Genomic DNA, 23372 nt, shown 5'->3' on the forward strand with positions numbered 1-23372 from the left:
CAAAGCCAATGGGACAGTGAGGCTGCCCGAAGTAAATCCTGCAGCCCTCTGGCTATGAGGAGGCACCAGTCCCCAGCAGCTCTTCATTCTCCTCCAGGTCTCCCTTCCTCAGCCCACTGGATCTCCCACTGAGGCACTATCCAAAGTAGGACATCAGGATAGGAAGGGGTATTTACATCACATAGGTGAAGCTGAATCCTTCTGTCCTGATGGACATCAGCTTGGTCACTCCTGGTGATTATGCAGTGATGCAGTCTGCCCCCGCTGCTGTTCCTGGGGGGAAAGACGCCCTGGCTATCCCAGCTTCAGAGCATGCACACACACACACACACACACACACACACACACACACACACGCACAACTTACTTACTGCCTCTTGGGAGCCTGGATCCAGAAACTTTCTCTCATGTTTTACAGCAAGGCGCAGCCAAGATCACCATGAAATACTTAGGAAGCCTTTCTAAGCGCTCAGGGCAAACAGAAGGGGATGCCATATGGGGTCATGTGGCTGCTTCCAGGACTCACGGGTCCAGTCCTTCTCATAAAGTTGCTAACTACCTGCCTCCATACTTAATGGGCTAGGTCTCAGTTCACTCTTCAGAAGAGACACCTCTCCCTTCACTCTCCAGGGAGGCCCTTTCTGCTCTTTCAATTCTCGATTGTATCAACTGGGGAGACAGTAACCCTCCTCAACTCAGCCAGTCATTCCATCGCCCTTTGGTGAGACTGACTCGTTTCATCCACAGAAACTAAACCCATTTTCTCTAGTTTTAAATTTTGACAAATGTCTACTAAATTATAATCTACAACCTATTGATTAGAGGATGACTTCTCTGTGTCCCTTTTACTGTTGCTTCTGACTATTCCAAAATATATATTTTTTCTGAAATTTAGGTCTTCAAGTTAGAATTGCAAGTTTCTTACAGACAAAGTATTACAACTTTTTATTCAGAGTTTTTTTCAATAAATTAATTTGTTTTTATAATAGAAGATTATTTAGATTGTGGTTTAAAAGTCTAAATGCAAAATGACAAGTTTACGAATTCAACAATATCACTTAAAGTTGGATCCGATCTTTTCAAGATAACGACATCTTCACAACTGACACCTTTAGCACTGCAAATTATCAGACTGACAGACTGAAATCTACGGGTTTGATCTACTACTTGTGTTTGCGTTTTCCTCTTGTTTCTCTTCCATTTTAATGTTCCTATTGATCTTGAGGTCCAGAGACCTTGATGAAAAGACACAGACTTTTTTTTTTTCTATCTATCATCATGGGCTTGCTGAGTATGCTTAATCCATGGTCAGAAGTAAAAATGAACAGAAAGCTGATTTTTTTCACAATGCTTGTCTGAAGTGGTTAAGGCGCTGCTATTCAGATACTTGGCCATGGCTGGTACAGCATGCACAGCTACAAAGAACTTTGCTTATGAACATATTCTCTTCCAGTATCAAATTCTAAAAGGTGTTTGCTTTTCTCCAGAGAACTCACAGTTCTCTATCGCCAAGCGTGAACAGTGGATGATATGGCAAACCTTGTTTATTGGTACTTATTCATTTAAAGCTCTGTCAGACAATCTGACTGCAATGATGGTTGATTTTCTGCAAAATCAAAAGATATTTAAAAGTAGATAGGTTTTTAAGTAGATAATTTTTAGTGAACACATTTTAAATTAGTAGGGGATATTTGGTTGCAACTCTCTTTGTGCATAAAACATATTACATGTCATAACATAAATTTCATTTATTTATTTGTTCCTTGTTTTCTTTCCCTGCTACATTCACAGACCCTGGAACAATGCAAGGCACCTAATAGGCACTCGAACATGCGGCGAATGTGTAAATAGAAGCAACTCTTCGAACTATACAACCCTTATGTCAACAGTTTGGAAACTGTTTGGAAAAAATACTGTCTACAACTATTAATTCTATTGCTAAATGCTTCTTATTATGCTCCTCAGCTGTATTTAATGGTACTGCTGTACAACATCAGAAGATAAAGTTCATTCTTCAGAATATTACTCTAACATTCAGGTCGAAGAATGAGTCATCCCTTATTTATAGTCTTTTGAATTTGCTGTGAGCTTATTTCACGTATTTCATAAATTAAGACAATAATGACTCTAACCATGGAAACTACACTTCCCCTTCCCCAGCAGGGAAAATAATCTTTTGTCTACCACACACTCGTACAATGTTGAATTTGGTGTCAGGTGTTTATAATATTTTGGATAGAGCAGTGTTGAGTTCTGCTTTGATAAGCTTCACAGGTATAGATTTGCTTACTGAAAGGACAGAAATTAGTTTAATATTGCTCAATTTAATTAAGTGAGATCAATTTAACTTAAAGTTTAGTCTCCATCTGCAGCCAAGGATTCCCATTTGCCTTGCTCTAGCAAGTTGTCTGAGTGGAGGAAAGATTAATTTTCTATATCACAGTGCATTCAGTGACAGGGGTGACGCTTTAGCAAACTGATGTATGGAGGTACAGAAATCATTTTTGCCGGCAGTGATTTATTTGAGTAAGAATCAGGAAAATGTCAAAATGTATCCAAAAATAATTTTTGTCCTGTATACTGATGTTTGCTGTTGAATTTGTTCACCCTTGTACTCAGCTCCAGATAGCGCTTTCGTATCTGGAAAGAGTACAATTGACTTAATATTGCTTAATTTAACTAAGTGAAGCAATTAAATTTACAGGATAGTTTGGGTCTCCAGCCAGGGATAGTCATCTACTGCGTTCTGGTTGGAAATTGCTTCCATTACGGTCATGCCACTTTTATGTTCCTTTTTCAGTGATTTACAACCATAATTTTTAGATCATAATAGAAACCCAGGACTGGAAAACCTCAGTGTTTCCTAAAAATACCAAGATATATGTCTATACATACACTTGTCATATAACCCTTGGGCATTGATAGTTGAACTTAAAGCCACGTTGTGACTTAAAAGTCATCCAGTATGCTAATTAAAACTATATTTGAAATTAGGTAAGCAAAAGAGTCTGTTTCTAAATCAACTTTTCCTATATGTTACTCAGAATCTTGTATATGTAAAACCTTTCATATCACATTCCTTCAAATCACATTGACCTCTCTGGACAGTGATTATATACAATAGTTCTGATAAGGAAGTATATTTGGCCAGGCATGGTGGCTCATGTCTATAATACCAGCACTTTGGGAGGCCTCGGCAGGCACATTGCTTGAGCCCACGAGTTTGAGACCAGCCTGAACAACAGGACACAACCTCATCTCTGCCAAAAAATACGAAAGTTGGTCAGACGTAGTGGCATGCACCTGTAGTCCCAGCTGTTCAGGAAGCTGAGGTGAGGATCTCCTCAGCCTGGCAGGTGACGGTTGCAGTGAGCCATGAGGACACCACTGCACGCCAGCCTGAGAAACTATGCAAGCCAAAAAAGAAAGAAAAATTAAAGAAAAGAAAAGAAGGAAGAAAGGAAGGAAAGAAAGAAAGTAGTTTCACTCAAGTATTATTTTAATTTGAGAGAGTTTAGAATCCCATTAATTATTTGCATATCATTATGATTTTATCTAGTAGTTGAACGATTACCTTAGATAAGGATTATTATAAAAATACATGATTACTTAATGAAGAAATCTCAATTTTAACTTGTAATTTGATGTTATTTGGCTACTTTTTGTGCTTCTTTCTCTTATTGAAAAGTAAAAATGTAATTTAATTATAATTTAATTTCTGTAATAAAATGTAAGCAAGTTAAATCACTTAGTAACCTTTTGTACTAAAATGTTTAATTGTTTAATATTTCCCTATTTTGTCAAAAATCTACACATCATCAGGAAAGACCATATTTGTGAAAAATTATCATTTCCAACTATTAATTATATTGCTACATACTTTATACAAATACAAATCACTTTACATTGCCAACATAATCAAGTATGAATAAGACCACAAAATTGTAGATTTACTATTAAGACCAAGTCATTCCATTCCTTATATTATTGCCATTAAGGAACAATTTTTTTTTTTCTCTAACAGTAAAGGAAAGAAAATATGTACCTTCCATCCGAAGATATGCACACACAGAGTATAAAGTATAAGACGCCTTTTTTTCTTGTTTTACTTATATTAGTGTAATAGTTGACATAGACGAAACCTTAACACATCTGTGTGTATATATGTATATGCATGTGTGTATACATGTACATATGTAAATACACATACATATTTTTTAATAAAACATATTAATATCATAAGGATCTGTGAATCTATTACCTAATGTAAGAAGTAGAGCATGTCCAGGCGCGGTGGCTCACTCCTGTAATCCCAGCACTTTGGGAGGCTGAGTCAGGCAGATCAAGAGGTCAAGAGATTGAGACCATCCTGGCCAACATGGTGAAACCCCATCTCTACTAAAAAAACAAAAATGAGCTGGGCACAGTGGTTCATGCCAGTAGCCCCAGCTACTTGGGAGGCTGAGGCAGGAGAATTGCTTGAACCCAGGAGGCAGAGGTTGTGGTGAGCCGAGATCATGCCATTGCACTCCAGCCTGGGTAACAAGAGCAAAACTCAAAAAAAAAAAAAAAAAAAAAAAAAAAAAAAAAAAAAAAAAAGATAACACTGTTTGAATTGTATATTCAACATTTCTTTTACTTTTTAAGAAACTTTTAAGATTTTAATTAACTATAATTTTTAGAAAGTTGCAAAGAAATGTGGAGGGAGAGCCTGTGGACCCTTCACCCAGCTTCACCCAAATTTAACATCTTGCATAACTACAGTACCTGATTCTGAAAAGCAGGAAATTGACCTTGATAAAACCCACAGTTACTCGGTTACACGTGTACTCCTATGTGTTCATGTCACTTTATCATGTGTATATTTTTGTGAAACTTCCATCACAACCAAGATATTTAACTATTAAATAATATGCCAGGCAGAGTGATTGTTTCAGATGAGGGGTGTTTTAAAACACTTATTGATTTTCTTTTCTTTCTGTAACTTTTCCATCTTTGTCATTTATGGTTGAATTTGTGTTCCTCAGTGATATTTGTGTTTCAAGGTTTTCAGTGAATAATAATTTCAATGAATAATTTCAGTGAATAATAATTTATTTTATTAAAAGACATCATAGGGCACGCAGATTCTATGGATGTATCTATATTAAAAGTCACTCTGAATAACTGACATCAAGAATGTATTTTTAAAACTCACGTGTATACTCTTAAATTTCACACTTAAATTTTCCAGTTAAATTGCTAAGTCAAAAATGAAGTCCAAATTCTGCTTCTGAGAAAACTGGAGTAGAAGCTGTTCTGCCTCTTCCTCCGACTTAAATGCAACTTAATATCTTGGACACCAGATAGAGAAAAACGTTTAAAGACTTATTAAGGCAGAGAGAAGACGGCCCACTCTTAGGGAGCTGAGCACTGGGAAGGGCAACATGGCGAGAAACCTGGGGTTTCATATTTGCCTCACATATTCCGGTTGGATAGAAGCTTAAAATTTCTCCTTTCTTCTATTTCCTTGTTAAGTAATACAATGATTGTTTTACCATTTAAGTTTTTTTTTTTTTTTTTTTTTTTTTTTTTTTTTTTTTTTGAGACGGAGTTTCGCTCTTGTTACCCAGGCTGGAGTGCAATGGCGCGATCTCGGCTCACCGCAACCTCCGCCTCCTGGGTTCAGGCAATTCTCCTGCCTCAGCCTCCTGAGTAGCTGGGATTACAGGCACGCGCCACCATGCCCAGCTAATTTTTTGTATTTTTAGTAGAGACGGGGTTTCACCATGTTGACCAGGATGGTCTCGATCTCTTGACCTCGTGATCCACCCGCCTCAGCCTCCCAAAGACCATTTAAGATTTTTATGTACTTCATTAGCTGTAGTGAATTCTTATTTGGACTGTCTGTGTTTTGGTTTGTAGTTTTTATTTGGTTTCATTTCCTTCATAATGTTACATTAAAGCCTGTGCAGAGGTCCCAACTAGGAGCTGGGTGTGGTGGCTTGCACCTGTAATCCCAGCTACTCGGGAGGTTGAGGCAGGAGGATCACTGGAGCCCAAGAGTTAGAGGCTGCAGTGGGTTATGCACTGAGTGTTGTACCACTGTACTCCAGTCTGGATGACAGAGTGGGACCCTATCTCTAAATTAATTAATAGTGAAGTAAAAATAAATGGGCAATTGTGGAATTGAGGGTGGTAGATATGTGAACAGAAGATTCATCTAACCATTGATCTTCCTTCCCTTTTTGCTCTTTGTATTTGCACCTGGGGCTGTAAGAGTGATTGCTCTGGCCACTGTATTCTAGTTCTCATGTCCGTTCACTTCCGTGGTCATAGGGACCAGGAGTGGGCCAGCCTCAGGGAGGATGGTGTGCTGTTCTTTCAGTAATGTTCCTACTTTCACACCTCAACATTGGTCCTGTGGAACGAGATTACATTTTTTTTTAATTCAAGAGACTTGATGTATATATTATTTCATAAATAAAAACCCATCAAATACATCTGTAGAAAGTAATAAATCAATGGAAGAAATCAGATTAGGCTAAAACTATATCATGTAAAATAATGAAAAAATTTAAAGATATGATAAGGATTCTAGTGCAATTAACATTATTTTGACACAATATCTAATTCTGAATTCTTTATCATATAAATTTGTAAAAAACCTGGAATCACATGCATGGCATATGTAGGGATATGGTAATAAGAGAGTGAGGCATAAAACTTCTCTCATGTATTGGTTATCTATTGCTGCATAAAAATATGCAGCAAACTTAGTTGTTTAAAATAGCACTCCTTTGTTTCCTCATGGTTTGCCTGGTCAGAAGTGCAGGTGTGACATATCCGGATTGATTCCATGCATAGCCTCACAGTCGTGGTGTCAGCCAGGCTGTGTTCTCGTCTGGAACTCAGGGATTCTACCAAGCTTGTTTGGCTTGGTGGCAGGATCTGGTTCTTCGTGTTTCTAGGACTGAGATCCCCACTTCCTTGCTGTGGGCTGGCCAAGGGCTGCTCTGGGTTCCCAATGGTGGCCTCCTGGAGGACTGGGGCGTGCAGACATCTTCGCAGGGCCGCTTCCCTCTTCCAGAGGCACAAGACTGGAGGACTGGGGCATGCAGACATCTTCGCAGGGCCGCTTCCCTCTTCCAGAGGCACAAGAGGATCTATCCCAGCTTGAACCTCTGACCCTCTGTAGGAACTACCATTGGATCAGGTCTGGCCACGCACTATAGTCTCCTTCAAACTGATTAACTCAAAAGTGACTGATTTGGGAGATGACAGCTACAAAAGCCCTTCACCTTTGTCACCTGTTAGAATCTCATCACAGAAGCGAAATCCACAATTGCCATAAGTCCAGTCCACAGCCGAGGGGCATTTCAAGGCCAAGAATCTGGGGGCCATCTGTATTAGTCAAGATTCTCTAGAGGGACAGGACTAATAGGATATATATATATGTGTATATATATATCCTTCTTTACACACACACACACACACACACATATATATATATATAAAATACATACACACACACACACACACACACACACACACACACACACAGGGGAATTTATTAAGGAGCATTAACTCACACAATCACAAGGTCCCACAATAGGCTATCTGCAAACTGAGGAGCAAGGAAGGCAGTTGGAGTCCCAAAGCTGAAGAACTTGAGGTTCAAGGGCAGGAAGCATCCAGCACGGGAGAAAGATGTAGGCTGGGAAGCTAAGCCAGTCTAGTCTTTTCATTGTTTTCTGCCTGATTTATATCCTGGCATCACTGGCAGCTGATTGGATTGTTCCCACCCAGATTAAGGGTGGGTCTGCCCTTCCCAGCCCACTGACTCAAATGTTAATCTCCTTTGGCAGCACCCTCACAGACACACCCAGGATCAGCACTTCGCAACCCTCAATCCAATCAAGTTGATACTGAGTATTAACCATCACACCATCCAAGAATTATTCCTAGCACATCTCACAAACTTTATTCTAGTGAAGGGTTCTCAACTTAGCTATAGTTCAGATATTCAGGGAGCATCTTAAAAATGCACATTAGTAGGCATCTATGTAAATCTGATTCAGAGTCGGAATTAAACTGCATCTCCTGAGTCAGAAATATATAAATATTTTCAATAGGCTACACAAATTACTCTTACGCAGCCAGCCTCATGCCCCTGGGACTTCTGATAACCACTGCTCTATTAAATACATACGTATCACCTGTCTATCATTTTATTAAAATGGTACAGTATTTTCAAAACTACAGCTGAGTTCATGAGGAGCCAAGTAACATAAAAGGGATCATTAAAAACTAAATGACAAAGGCAGAAGCACCACTCTAGCCTCTAGAATTAGCAACTGGTTGCTCAAATCTTCATTTACAGTATGTTTTCAGGGGTCAGCTTGGCCCCCCTCACCATAAAACTGAGTTAAGAGCTAAGTCTCATAAAAAAGTAATCACTTCTTGGCATTAAATCAATAGACTATTCCTCACTATGAATGCTTTTAAATATTATCAAAATTTAAACTTGGAGTCTCATTCTAAATTTAGATCCAAGTGCTATTTACTGGCAGACGATATTTTGGGCAGATTACCAAATATCCTCTTGCACTTTTTAAAAAGTCAATTCCCCCAACGTGTGTTCTACAGAACTTAATCTTGTGACGTTAGTCATTTGAGAAATACTATCTCATTTCCTCTCTAGATGATTTACAGGGATTTGAGCTATTCCTAGAAATTGACAAGAAAGTGTGGAAAACTGTGTATGATATGAGTGTAAATAGCAAGTTTGTCTTCCTCATAAAGTAGATACGTTTCAGTGTATAGATTTCATCGCTTATTTTGAATGCTCATAGGACTTATTATTTTTTTTTATTTCTGCATCTAGAGTGCTCTCCAGAATGTTGAGATTGCCTGAGAAGTGACCCCAGCAAAAGAAAAACATTGCTCTACCTAAATTCAAGTAAGACCATTACTTTGCAATAATGTGTCATGTGCAAATTCGTGAAAAAAAAAATGACTGTATTTGTCTACACTTCTAAGAAACAATTGTTTTCTTTGAAATTAATCTTTTTGGAGCCTCTTTCTCTGTTGTGGAAAAATAACATAAAAAACAAAACCTCCTGTGATGGAAGGAGTAGAAATATTCAGGACATATCTGAATGTTTAGGTGTAGTTAGACAGCATTTGGATGTATCTTTCCACAGTACTTACTCAAACGGCTATGTTGAATTTGTATTGTTTCTTTGATAAGCACTGCTCAATAGGAATGAGAAAAATCACTCAGTTTTTCAAAAATACTCTTTATTAGGTGAGGAGACAGTGTCTCTGTATCAAGATGGTAACTGGAGTTACACACTTCAGGGAGCTGTGAGTTCCTGAGAAGGGCAGAAACTCAACAGCGGGAGGAGTGCTTGGCAGAGTGACTGGGGCCTGTCGGGTTCTCTTTTGCTTGTTCAGAGAAAGGAGTGAATGAGTGTGAAATTAGTAAAATGAATCAAATCCCTTCAGGAAGGGAGTGTGAGTCTGCATGGGTGACACAGGTGGTTCAATGACCTTGCAGCAGGATAAGTGTTACTTTAGGAAGGAATCATACACTATCTGTTAGAAGGAGCTGAACCTGGCTGGCAAAGGTTAGGATTGAGTCACTAAATCTATTTTTATAATAAGCTGTCATGGTATTTTCGAGGGCTTATGTCCTGGCAGTCCAAGGACTTGTAGTATGGCTTTAGAAAGAGTCATCAGACTCACGGATATCTGTTAAGTTTCAATGAATGCCAGTACTGAACAGTATATTGTATGCGTATTTATGTACTCGGTTATACTTAAATGTAGTATAAAAGTGGCAAGAATCCTTGAGTATATCGTGGGTTATAAAAACCATAAAATGTTGAAATTAGATGTAGCCATGCAGATTGCCTATTACGGAGATTTCTAGGCTGGGTTTTCAAGGACGACTGCAAGTTCAGAGACACTGAGGATTAGGCAATTAGGGCTCAAAGTTGCCCTGTTTGCTGAATACCGTTAGACATGGAAGGCGCATTGTGCCATGTTTCTTCTTGTGGAATGTACATGGGGTTGGGTTGCTAATAGACTGATTTTCCTCACACAATCTGATCCTTAAATTATTCAGGTAGCTCTTTTAAGCAATTATGTCTTTTTTTAAAGCTTTCTTCAAGTTCTGGGATACAATACAGAACGTGCAGGTTTGTTACATAGGAATACATGTGCCATGGTAGTTTGCTCTACCTATCAACCCAACAGCTAGGTTTTAAGCCCCAAGTGCTTTCGGTATTTGTCCTAATGCTCTCCCTCCCCTTGGCCCCCACCCCACAACAGACCCTGGTGTGTGATGTTTCCCTCCCTGTGCCCGTGTGTTCTCATTGTTGAACTCCCCCTTACAAGGGAGAACATGTGGTGTTTGGTTTTCTGTTCCTGTGTTAGTTTGCTAAGAATGAGAGCTTCCAGCTTCATTCACGTCCCTGAAAAGGACATGAACTCATTTTTTACGGCTGCATAGTATTCCTTGGTGTGCATGTGCCACATTTTCTTTATGCAGTCTAACATTGATGGGCATTTGGCTTGATTCCAAGTCTTTGCTATCTTGAATAGTGCTGCAATACACATGTGCATGTGTTTTTGTAGTAGAATGATTTGTAATTCTTTGGGTACATACCTAGTAATGGGATTGCTGTGTCAAATGGCATTTCTGGTTCTAGATCCTTGAGGAATTGGAACTAATTTACATTCCCACTAGTGGTGTAAAAGTATTAAACAATTATCTTTAAATTAAACAGTATATTTTCACCACTCACATAAACTCAGTAATTTCCAAAACGCATTTTCCACAAAGCAAAAAAAAAAAACCCATTCTAATGCACTATAAATGCCATTATATACCCAAAATTTTCAAGTTATTTCTCATAGCTAGACCTTTTTTCATAGTTAAATACGTAGTTCAAATAAAATCTCATAGGGGACTCCAAAAGATAAAAGAGCAAAGAAAGATCGTTTTTATGGAAGCAACAGTGAGTGATGTAGAACTTGGCTGCTCTGTCTCTACCTTTGTTCCTCCTAAATCCATTCCCATTCTCCAAACCTCCAGACTAAATGGATATTAACATTTCCTTGAGCCCTGTGATTCCTTTGTTTCTCAATCCTTAATTTGGAAGCACCTGTGGAAGAATCAATTGAAGGATTCGGAGAGCAAAGGATAGAAGCTGGAACTTCCAGAATGATTCTGTGCTAGCCACCAGTGGTCAAGCTGTTGCTGTGCAAGAGGGAGCATGTATTCCCTTCTTAGAATTTCCCGGTGCTAGGGGCTGCTCTGTATGCTTTCACATCACTACCGTGCAAAGGTTTCAAAGTATCATGTACAGCAAATTCTGACTAAAGCCCAATAAGAGTACATGTTATATAGGGAAAAATGGAGAAAGGCTGTTGTAAGGAAAATAATAGAAATTCACTTGAGGGCAGCTATTCCCATCCTCAAACCACCTTCTTCTGACAATCCCGAAAAGTGGTTAATATTTTATTTTCTAAAAATATAGCTGGATGCATTTCAAGCCTTCCTCTTTCTTCTTAAATATATCTCTTTGCCTCTTCATGTTTAATTCATGCTCATATTTGCCCACATTTAAAGCTAGGCTGGCTTCACATTGGAATTGAAAATAGCCCTAGGAGCATGAGCAGCCCGGAGAGCCTGGGTGTCTGCAGCTGCCACAGCTGGGTCCATGCCCTCTGTGCTCTCTGCCCTGTCTACTGGACCAGAGGCAACCTGAGGCTTTCTGGACATTTTTAAATTATAGAACAAGAGTATTATAATTAAAACACTTCACATGTTAATAAACAGATTTGCTGCTATTGCTGCTTTGAGTTCTTCTGCTGTGGCACGCCCCTCTCTGTGTCACAAGTTGCAGCTGTTGACAGGATGCAACTTCTATTGGCCCACGTGCCACCAGGATCATTGTTCAAGTTCCCAGTATCTCAGGCAGGTTTGTGATTTGAGAGTCACTGGCTTCACTCGGAAATCATCTGTATTTCTAGTTTTGCTTACTGTGTTGTCTGCCACAGATAAAATGACACAATAATCAAAGGCGAGCAAGCTTAGCCTTCAGTTCAGCACTGACCTCATATCCTGGGCAACTATCTGAACTAATTCTAACCAGGACCCACCACCCATCTCTCTTGTTTCCTGGATCTGATGGCAAAAGTTTAATGTTGGGAAGGCAGGTAGACTCCCCTGCCAGGGCGCTAATAGCAATGAGGTTCCCCCAGACTGGAAAAAAAAAAAAGAAACTGACTCACATTTGTTTGCTTGTTTTATGTTTCCAGGAGAGTTCCATGAGGGGGAAGAAACTAGTTTCTCCTGGTGACCTCAGGATTAACTATTGTACCAAAATATATAAGCTCCGAAGGAACATTTCAGAAAAATCATTGATTTATTTTGAGTTGACTTTTGTGTGTTGTATAAGAGTCCAGTTTTATTCTTTTGAGAACTAATTTCCAGTTATCCTAATCCCATTGTAGCTTCTTGCTGGCCTTGCCAAAATTAGTTGATCATATATGCTGGGTTGCTTTCTGGGATCTCTACTGTGTTCCGTTGGTCTATGTGTCTGCTTTTATGCCAGTACCATATTGTTATCGTTATTATAGCTTTGTCATGTAATTTGAAATCAGAAAATACGATGCCCCAAACTCTGCATTTAGTTTACAAGATCACATTGGTTATTTGAGTCTTTCATGGTTCCATCTAACTTTAGAATGGTTTTCTATTCCTGTGAAAAATGTCATTGAAATTTTGACTTGAGATTGCATTCAATCTGTATATTTCATCAGGTAGTATTTGACATTTTAAAAATATTAAATCTTTCAATCTGTGAACATTGGTTATTAAACTAAAAAACCTTTGTACAACAAAGAACGTAATCAACACAATAAAAAGGTAATCTATGGATTGGGAGAGAATATTTGTAAGCTATGTACCTGATAAGAAGTTAATATGCAAAATACATAAGGAATTCCCACAACTTGAAAGGGAAAAAAAACTATTTAAAAATCGACAAAATCTATGAATAGATTTTTTCCAAGAAAGACATACAAATAGTCATACACATGCAAAAGTGTTCGACATCAGTAATTATCAGGAAAAGGCAAATCAAAACTACAGTAATATATCACTTTACACCTGGTAAGATGGCCAGAATAGACATGGCAAGTGATAAGAGGCGTCAGCAATGGTGTGGAGGGAAGGAAACCCTTGTCCACTGCTGCTGGGAATGTAAATTACTACAGCTATTGTGAAAAACTGCGTGGAGTTTTCTCAAAAAATTAAAAATATAACTATGATCCAGCTATCCTTCTTTGGGTACATATCCAAAGTAGGTGAAGTCAGAATCTTGTAGAAATATCTACATTTCCCTATTCATTGCAGAATTATTCACAATGGCCAAGATATGAGAACAATCTAACTGTTCATAGGTAGAAGAATGGATAAACACATTAATTACAGTATGTATACATAACATAATACTATTCAGTCTTAATAGAGGAGATACTGACATTTGCAACAACATTGTTGAGCCTGGAGGATATTACACTGCATGAAATAAGACATAAACAGAAAGACAGATACTGTATTATCTCACTCGTGTGAAAATCTTAAGTCAAATACATAAAAACACAGAGTAAAATGGTGGTTACTGGGGAGGAGAGGGAGTGGAAATAAAAAGATGTAAATCAAAGGGTACATACTTGAAGTTATATAGGATTAATCAGAGATCTATGATACGCCATGAAGACTGTAGTTAAGAATACTGTTCTGTATACTTTTCTGAATAGTTAAGAATACTGTTCTGAAAACTTGTGAAGAGAGTAGACACACATACACAAAAGAAAGTAAGAAAACATCTTGGAGCTAGATAGAAGTAATACTTGCACAATGTTGTGAATTTACTAAATGCGAATGAGTTATATATTTTAAATAATCAATTTTATTTTTATGTGAATTTTGCCTCAAAGAAAATAAATGCAAGAAAAAGGGGGAGAAAACAGACTTTCCATTATACAAAACCCAAACATGAATCCCACCACCTTCAATACATTTTTAGGTATTCTAATACCTAAATACCCATTCTAATACCCATTCTAATAATTCATTTTCTACATTCCTATATAATAACATTTTAGATTATTTTTGTTTATGTTTCCCACCAGATTGTGAATTGTTTTTTGTTTTGTTTTGTTGTTGTTGTTGTTTTTGAGACTGAGTTTTGCTCTTGTTGCCCAGGCTGGAGTGCAATGACACAATCTTGGTGCACTTCAACCTCTGCCTCCTGGGCTCAAGGGAGTCTCCTGCCTCAGCCTCCCGAGTAGGTGGGATAACAGGCATATGCCACCACACCCAGATAATTTTTTTTTTTTTTTTTTTTAGAGACTGGTTTTCACCATGTTGGCCAGACTGGTCTCGGACTCCTGGCCACAGGTGATCCACCCGTTTTGGCCTCCCAAAGTGCTGGGATTACAGGCAAGGGCCACCACGCCCAGCCTGTGAACCTTGAAGAGAAGTGTTGCATTTCCCATTGCCAAGAGTACTCGGCTCCTCATCACTTCATGCAGCCCTGTCTCAGCCATTCTCTCCAGGCTAGCACTGTCAGTGGTGACTGCCCTGGACCTCACTTTTAGTTAATCTAACTCATGTGCTATGCTTTTACACATGCCCTGTCCTTAAAACTCATTTCTTTGTACCTTGTGTGCCTCACATCCTGCATCTGGATATTTGGACTTGATCTTTGTTTTTATTTTCCTAATGGGTTTTATAATAAACTTGACTATAGTTTTATTAATTGTCTTAATATAATTTCAGACTTCTTGCCTTTCCAAAACTAATTCTTCAAAAACAACCATTTGGCTGGCACAGGCTTCAGTCCATAAATAGGTGGGGAAGGGGGGTCAGCAGAGTTTTTCAGGCAATATATCTGGGCTATACATTCTCATTTTATAAATTTAATTGGGTTTAACCGGTACTTACGATATTTATGTTTTCGGCAAGTTATCATTTTGAGTATTTAAGGAAGAAGATAACACTAGCAAAATAGATAACGTGATCACGTTTAAGGGATTTCATTGTTATTTTTAACTGTGTAATTTCTAGTATGCATAGAAAAGTGATCAGAAAAAGAAGCAAAACTTAGTCTGTTACATTTCTCAGTGACGGATAATAACATGCATAAAGTTATATGCTTTTGAAATCTGATATTATCTTTTATTTTTTAGAAAGTTCAATTTAGGCCTTGATACATGTTATTTCTTAATATGTAGAAATAATAAGAAGGGAAGCTATTGATTTTCCTCCAGCATGAAGGAAAATCAATAGTATGAGAAAGGCCACTTGACCAAATAGGGAAGCTGTTTCCTTGAAATAAATGTGGTGACAGAATACAAGAATTGTTATGCTATGTAAAAACCAAGCCAGATTTTCAAAATTATTCTCCACTTATGTGTTAAAGCCTATAATGTATGAATTCAATAGAGCAAGTGGTGATACTGGAATAAGAATATAAGATTATTTTTTAAAGGTAGATCAATATGAAGATCTACTTTAGAAGAGTTTCAGTTATAGATGAGAACCCCAGTCTAAATGCTTATGAGTTGAAGAGACAGAGAATAACACACATGTAATAATAACACCAGTCAATTTTCCGCCTTTTAAAACATGTGAATATGTCATTCACCTTTGATATAGACGTGGAAGCTTCTTTTATTGACAATTGCACTTCTCCAAAGTAAGATGGTGAGATAATGGCATATAAAAATTGTCTCTTTAGGTTTTTGTCAGCTAATCCAAAATTCTTTTATGACATGATATTAAACTGGTTTTATATTGCAGGGTGTAAATACTATAAGAAATAAGAAATAAATCTTTAGTTGAGTAACATGTAATTAATAAGCTGAAAAAGATAAATATGTACAAGGTGTAGAGATGTTACTAAATAAAAATTGTTTTATGTTTATGATTACAGATATCCCAATATCTATAGCAGCCATATTTGTAATAGGAAGTATTTTTCAAGAAAAATTGTGCTTTGGTACGCCTGTGTGTGTGTGTGTGTGTGTGTGTGTGCATGTGTACCAGACATCTCTTAAGAGCTATTTTAGATTCTCTTAATTTCATCTGTCTTATTTGGTCACTTCTTCCAGCTTCAGCCACTACTGAGGTGGTCAAGTTTCCGGAGTTTGAAAACATTTGCAAGCACAAGTCACCAGCTCTTCATCTGAAACCCACATGCTATATCACTCTTGTTTTTTCTTCTGCCTGGAAATTTCCTATTGAGATGAGGCACCCACAAATGCTATGGACTTAATTGTCCATGAGGCAAATCTCTGACAACTGAGCGACTAGAGCCAATAGATGCATTATTCTCCTCTTTATCCTCAGAGACATCATTCCAAGAAACTGAATAAACACTGACGCTTAATAATTACATACCAAGTGGTGGCCAACTTTACATTACACTCTCTCATGCTTTGCCCCAACCGACTGTAACGCCTAATTTGACCCATTCCTTCACCTTGCTCCTCGTTTCTTTTCCTGATCTCCCCTTCCTCATAAACTGCTGCTCCTTAGCTAGGCATTTAATGGGATTGCATTGCTTATTTGCATACTGATGACATCATCTGCTGAGCACCTGGTCACTCCTGCTCATTTACCCAAGGTTTTAGCATCTGACTAACAGTGTTTCTCTGCACTGCTTCTGTACGTCTTATGCTTCAACATTGACACAGAAGATTAATTCTGCACCCTGGCTTCCAGTGCCATGCCGTTTCCCTCTCAGCTATTTTTGTATTTGTCTGCAGGTGCCCATCCTCTAAACTGTATGATTGCCTAAGAGTGTATCGTCCCCAGAGTCTCCCTTTTAAAACTCTATATCCCATTTTTTCATTCCACTTACCTTAGTCATGCTATTCCAGACTCAGCTGAAGACTTCCAGCCCTCAACCCTTTACCTTCAAGTGCCCATAACACGTTATGCCTTCATGCCAGCCTTATATAACTTAGATTCTGGATACATCAGTATAATCAATATTTATATACCTCCCCAACGTTTTTCCCTTTCTCTACTTCTTACAGCACATCTGGAAGTAACCATGGTTAAACCAAATTTCTATCTGCTTATCCAAGTAGCATAATATGACTCAAGGGAAACGTACAACTATGCTGATGAGTTCACCTTCAACTTGTGACCCCCAAACCCAGTCAGGACTCTTACTTATCAGTCGTCACTTTCTGAATTTGCTATTTATATCTTCTTTCTGCTCGAATTTTCAGTGAATTTCCCTTATCACTGTATTTAATAACGTTGCCTTTACTTCATTAGTATAGAAGCATAAGAAAAAAATACTTATCTTCATACAAATGCTATATCAAGAAAATCTAGAACACCGTCTGCATTCATTCCTGTATCCCTTCTTATTGTGAAGGAAATGTATATGCTCCCATCTTTGCCAAAAACTGTTCACTTTTACATTGGATTCCATTATTTTTCCACCCACTTGAGGACTCTGTTCCTGAAATTGTGTCTTTTTTATTCAAGTATCAACAGTTTGTCCTATCTACTCTATTTGCCTATTTCCATCAGAATACAAACATGGTTATATCTTAGAATTAAAAATAAAATTTCTCCTTTAACTCCACTTATTTCTGTAGCTTCCCCCTGAAATGTCTGCTTCCTGCAATCCCAGCTTCTTCTAAGTCATTGTAATTGCAGCATGTTTTCAAATCTTCACATTTTAGTCACCATTGAAACTGTTATAAATAGGTTTTAGCTCAGCATTCCACTGCAATCATTCTTATCAAAGAAGCCAAGGGTAATGTAACATGTGTCCCAGTGAGTTTACTCCTGATCTGAAATGTCTCCCTCATGCCTCATTCGTGGGATGTCAGATTGCTTTTTAATGATTAAACAATATATATTAGCGCTCCAGATGTGAAAACATAAGGATTGGTATATCTTTGAGGAAAAAAATTAAAATGTCCTCAGTTTGGCATTAAAGATCATTTTTGTGGTACTTAGATAATACTGACTTTGTAAATGATAATTAATTATTACTGTGAAGCTTCTCAATATTTTTATAATATTATAAAATGATTGCTCTGTTTAACAACACAAAGAACAATTTGAGATTCTTCTTATTCACAGTTACACTTTGTGACATTGATTCCTCTGAAGATGACAAATGCCTTCATAAGGTGACAGAGTCGTGTAATATGCTCAGAAAATAAAATCGGTGTGATACGGTTTGGCTCTGTGTCCTCACCCAAATCCAACCTTGAATTGAAATAATTCCCACATGTCAAAGTCTGGACCAGGTGGAAAGAATTGAGTCAAGGGGACAGTTTCTCCCATGCTGTCTCATGATAATGGTTGAGTCTCTTGAGATCTGATGGTTTTATAAGCATCCGGCATATCCCCTGCTGGCACTCATTCTCTCTCCTGCCGCTCTGGGAAGAGGTGTCTTCTGCCGTTGTAATTGTAAGTAAGTTCTGTAGTTGTAAGTTTCCTGATGCTTCCCCAGCCATGTGGAACTGTGAATCAATTAAACCTCTTTTCTTTTTAAATACCTAGTCTGAGGCAGTTACTTACATCAGTGTGAGAATGGACTAATACACAGGCTGTGTTAAAAGTTGTCCAAATAAATACTGCTTAGGTCAAAAACCTGATGCTACCATTCACTGGTTGTAACTCATTTGACAGTTTCTTAAGCTCTCTGAGTCAGTTTTCACATAGACCATAATGCTATGATAAGCATAAAGGTATATGTGTAAAGTGCTTAACGTCATGTTTATCAAACAATAGGTAAATAATATATATGAAGTGGTTTACAAAAGAACACACCTTTGCTGACTTTAAAGTTTGTAAATAATTGTGAAAAATACTATTTTTTTCTTTTTCCTCATCAGACTTTTATCTATTAATTTATATTTCAATGAATTCATGGTTTTCTATATTATACTATGGACTATAATATATTACAATTGATTTTTTTTTATTTTATTGTTATTTTAAGTTCCAAGATGCATGTGCAGAAAGTGCAGGTTTGTTACATAAGTATACAAGTCCCATGGTGGGTCTAGATCCTTGAGGAATCATCACACTGTTTTCCACAATGGTTGAACGAATTTACATTCACAACAACTGTGAAAAGCATTCCTATTTCTCAGCCTTGCCACCATCTATGGTTTCTTGACTTTTGAATAATCGCCTTTCTGACTGGCGTGTGATGGTATCTCATTATGGTTTTGATTTGCATTTCTCTAATGATCAGTGATAATGAGCTTTTTTCATATGTTCGTTGGCCACATGAATGTCTTTTTTTTTTTTTTTTGAGAAATGGCTATTCATATCATTTTACCATTTTTTAAATTTATTTGTGTGTGAATTTGTTTAAGTTCCTTTTGATTCTGGATATTAGACCCCCAAAATTTTCTCTCATTCTGTAGGTTACCTGTTCACTCTGACGCTAGTTTATTTAGCTGCGCAGAAACTCTTTAGTTTAATTAGATCCCACTTGTCAATTTTGGCTTTTGTTGTAATTACTTTTGGCATTTTCATTATGAAGTCTTTGACCAGGCCTATTTCCTGAATGATATTACCTAGGTTTTCTTCTATGGTTTTTATGGTTTTAGGTTTTATATTTAAGTTTTTAATCCACCTCCAGTTAATTTTTGTGTAAGGTGTAAGGAAGGAGTCCAGTTTCAGTCCAAAGTAATTTATAGATTCAATGCTACTCCCATCAAACTGCCACTGATATTTTTTACAGAATTAGAAAAAAAAAACTGTTTTAAATTTCATATGGAACCAAAAAGAACTCATATAGCCAAGACAATCCTAAGCCAAAAAACAAAGCTGAAGGCACCATGCTACCTAACTTCAAACTATGCTACAAGGCTACAGTAACCAAAACAGCATGGTACTGATACCAAAACAGACATATAGAACAATGGAACAGAATGGATACCACATCACACATCTACAACCATTTGACCTTTTTTAAACCTGACAAAAACAAACAATGGGGAAAGGATTCCCTCTTTAATAAATGGTGCTGGGAACACTAGCTAGCCATATGCAGCAAGTTGAAACTGGAAAATATTATACTTACATTTTTGTTTAATTTTTACAGCATCTTTTTTAAGTAAACAGTGAATAGGCCCATTTTATAGCTTATATACTTTTAAGAAATAAGAAACATTAAAGCCATACAGCTATAAACTCAGGATTCAATTGTGTTAGAGCTTTCATAAGCATAAACCAAATGTCACATTTCTTTTGCTTTGAGATGAAGTCTGTGGTCAGAAACAATGCTAAGTATAATGCCATGATATTTGAAAGGGTATTTATAAGTTAATGGATGGTAATTGTGCAAAGGCACTGTAATCAGGGAAAGCAAATGAATACCTGTAGTGAGTATTCCACTAAGAACAAAGCTCTGCCCTTCCATCAGGAAGTGGCCCAATGAAATCAACCAGGCAGCTGGCTGATCACCCAGGAAATGGTTCCGCATTAGCAGGGGCTGTATCCAAATCAGCCTAGGTGAGTGGAAGCCAGTGTTGTTCAGCACATACATGTTCTGCATCACTGCCACCTTAGTCACTTTGTCACCAGCCAATACTTGGAGATGATAATAATGGCTGAGGAAAGAGACTGGCGGACATCAACAGAACAGGTCATCCTATATTCATTATTAAAATATTGGTCTACTGAATCCATTTGTTGACAATCATTCATAAAAGACACCAATATCTTTATATTATATTCTATGTCCATTCAGTGAGGTCTCCTCATATGCCCTTTCCCTAGACGTCCTTGTCACCAATAGACCGTGTCTCTTCAAGTACTAAACCATACAACCAAGCCATTGACTTCAGCTCATGACTTTAAATATACTCTCCCATCTTTGGTCCTCTCTTTTTTCCAGGCAAAATGGAACAACCAGGTACACTCATCCACATTCTCCCCAATGGGAGGACTTTTCTTTGAAATTGTCTTCAGGAAGATCCCACAGGGAGGGCTGCAGTATTGTTGCTGCCCATCTCAGATGGTACCTGCACATCCTGCAGATCCACCCACAAACTCAGCAAGACTTTCTTCAACCTCAGTTAGTCATAGCGTACTCTTGTGTGGCTTTAGGTACAGACTGAGAGAAAAAAAAAGGTAGTGCATCAGGAATAGGAGCTATGCACATTTGGAACACCTCTTCTTGTAACTTACCTGTGCCTTCACGGTGTGCCTGAGTCCAGTCTGGTAAATACCACTTCCGTTTGATAATGGAGTACTGCTGTGAACACCCAACTGTGGCTTTTGGGGGCAAACAATACACAATTCACAAAAGACCATCTACTAAGTCCTTGAGGCAGACCAAAATCTGTTTCTCAGAAGCAGAGTAGACATCCATTGAAGATAGTAAGGGCTTGATCTCAAATCCTAAGGGCCTGTGCTGTGACTTACCTGTAGCATCCCTCTCTGCCACTCACACTTCAAGTTCCCTGGGGTCTACTGGATCATGAAACCCAAGAGGCAGAGCAGCTTGCATAGCAGCCTGGATCTCTCTGTTGAGAACCCTTTTGTGTTCTAGGCCTCACCCAGCGTTAGAAACTTCTGAGTCGCTTGGTAAATGGTCCAGAGAAGCAAACCCTAAAGAGGTACACACTTCCTCCATTGTCCATGGAGGCCTCACAGGAATAGCACAAAGGTTGTAAAACAACTTTTCCTTCCTAGGAAAGGATATTTTGACACTCTCCAGGCCACTGGGCCCTGGAAACTTTGAAAGACACATAATTAAGCCATCAGAGATATTGTGAATTTAAGGATGAAATTCATGAAACACAAATCCAGTACATTTTTATTTTTATTGTTGTCTTATGCCATTGTTTATGTTTTTTGAGCTTAGCTATCATAGAGCAGTAACGGTTCTCAAAAGTGAGCGTACAATGGCATCACCTGGATATCTTGTTAAAACTCAGGTTGCTGGGCCCTAACCCCAGAGTTTCTGATTTGGTAGGTGTAAGAAGGAGCCTGTGGAGTTGCAGTTCTAAGTTCCCAGGTGCTGCTGATGTAGGGACCACTCTGTGCCAACCGGTAGATGGAGAAAGAAGTGGATGATTTATGTTAGAAAGCAAGGTATAAATTGACTGTACTATGATTTGTCATTGATAGCTGTCTGTTTTGTTTCTGAATTTGTTCTGTGGGTTAAGGTGGTAGCACCCTGTGTGAAAAGGAAGTTAACAACATTCAAACTCCAGGTACCTAGTCTTTTGTAAGACTACACAAACCTCTGCATCAAGCCCCCTTGTGTCTAGGTACCACATGACATTTACACAGCAGAACAGATCATTAAATACATTTCAGAAGAGAAAAACATTTTAGTATAAATATTTAATATTTGCGGCATAAAATATAGTGTCTTTCAAAAAATTATAAAAATAGAGATAGGATTTTAACTTGATTGCAGTAGCACATCTAATAATTGAACCTTTTTGAATCCTAATTCTAAATTCCAATCTAAGTGAAATTCTGACCTAAGTTAATTCTTCTCTAGGGCACATTTGAGTGAAGATCATTTTGTGAACGATGGGAAGACAATTGCTTGTGTCATAGGCATTCCCTATTTTTCATTTGAATGTTGTTTACTCATAAGAGTCATTTGGTAGCTTTCATTCATTCATTAATCCATTCAACAAGCATGTACTGAATACCTGCTACATGCTAAGTTCTCTACTAACTACTGGGATTCAGAGATGAATGCAGTAGAATTCAGCCTTCAAGGAGCTCACAGTCTCGTGTTTTATAACTTGGACTTCTCAGAGGAATGCCAGCACTCTGCCTCTGATTCTTTCTAGAACACTATTATATTTTGTAGGATATGATGTTTCATGCAAACTTCAGCTATTAACCATATTTTTAAAGTAACTACTTCCTTGGGTTGAGGAGATCAGTCAGAACAAAAAGTGGTCATATTTATATTCCATGTTTTCTGCTTTTAGGATTATAATTCAGATAGATTTTTACTCAAAGTGTCCAATTTAAGCCTACTGTTGATAGCATTGATAACATCAGTAAGGTTGTGACTTTGCAATCAGTTTGAAATGCATAGCTCGTTCATTTAAATGATTTCTCTTTGAGGAAAAAAAGTAATGTATTGGCTGTAATTAATTAGCTTATCATAAATCACACTGGTGTTCTTTTCCATTTGAAAACCTCAGAAAGGTATAGTAACAGAGAATACTCTTTTTCTAAGTGTTTACCAGTGCCTTTTAGAGGTAAATTGTTTCAATAAAGCTTCTTGCACACACTTGCAGAAGCTTTGTAAGTCATTTTACTACTTCCTGTTGACAAA

The 23372-nt window shown here is 37.8% G+C and overlaps 1 protein-coding gene across 3 annotated transcripts in view; it reads left to right on the plus strand.

Moving 5' to 3' along the window:
• The window catches only part of SNTG1 (syntrophin gamma 1), a 756922-nt gene that overhangs the window by 238076 nt on the left and 495474 nt on the right, over positions 1-23372 (plus strand). For 2 of the 3 annotated variants that reach the window (XM_074386645.1, XM_074386646.1), the window contains one exon: positions 8867-8941. The exons of the other annotated variant lie outside the window; for it this stretch is intronic. The gene's annotated coding sequence lies outside the window, so the exon portion shown is untranslated. The remainder of the gene's footprint in view (positions 1-8866; positions 8942-23372) is intronic. 3 annotated transcript variants of the gene reach the window in all.

The sequence above is a fragment of the Saimiri boliviensis genome, chromosome 15 (genome assembly GCF_048565385.1).
Source record: "Saimiri boliviensis isolate mSaiBol1 chromosome 15, mSaiBol1.pri, whole genome shotgun sequence".
NCBI lineage: Eukaryota > Metazoa > Chordata > Mammalia > Primates > Cebidae > Saimiri > Saimiri boliviensis.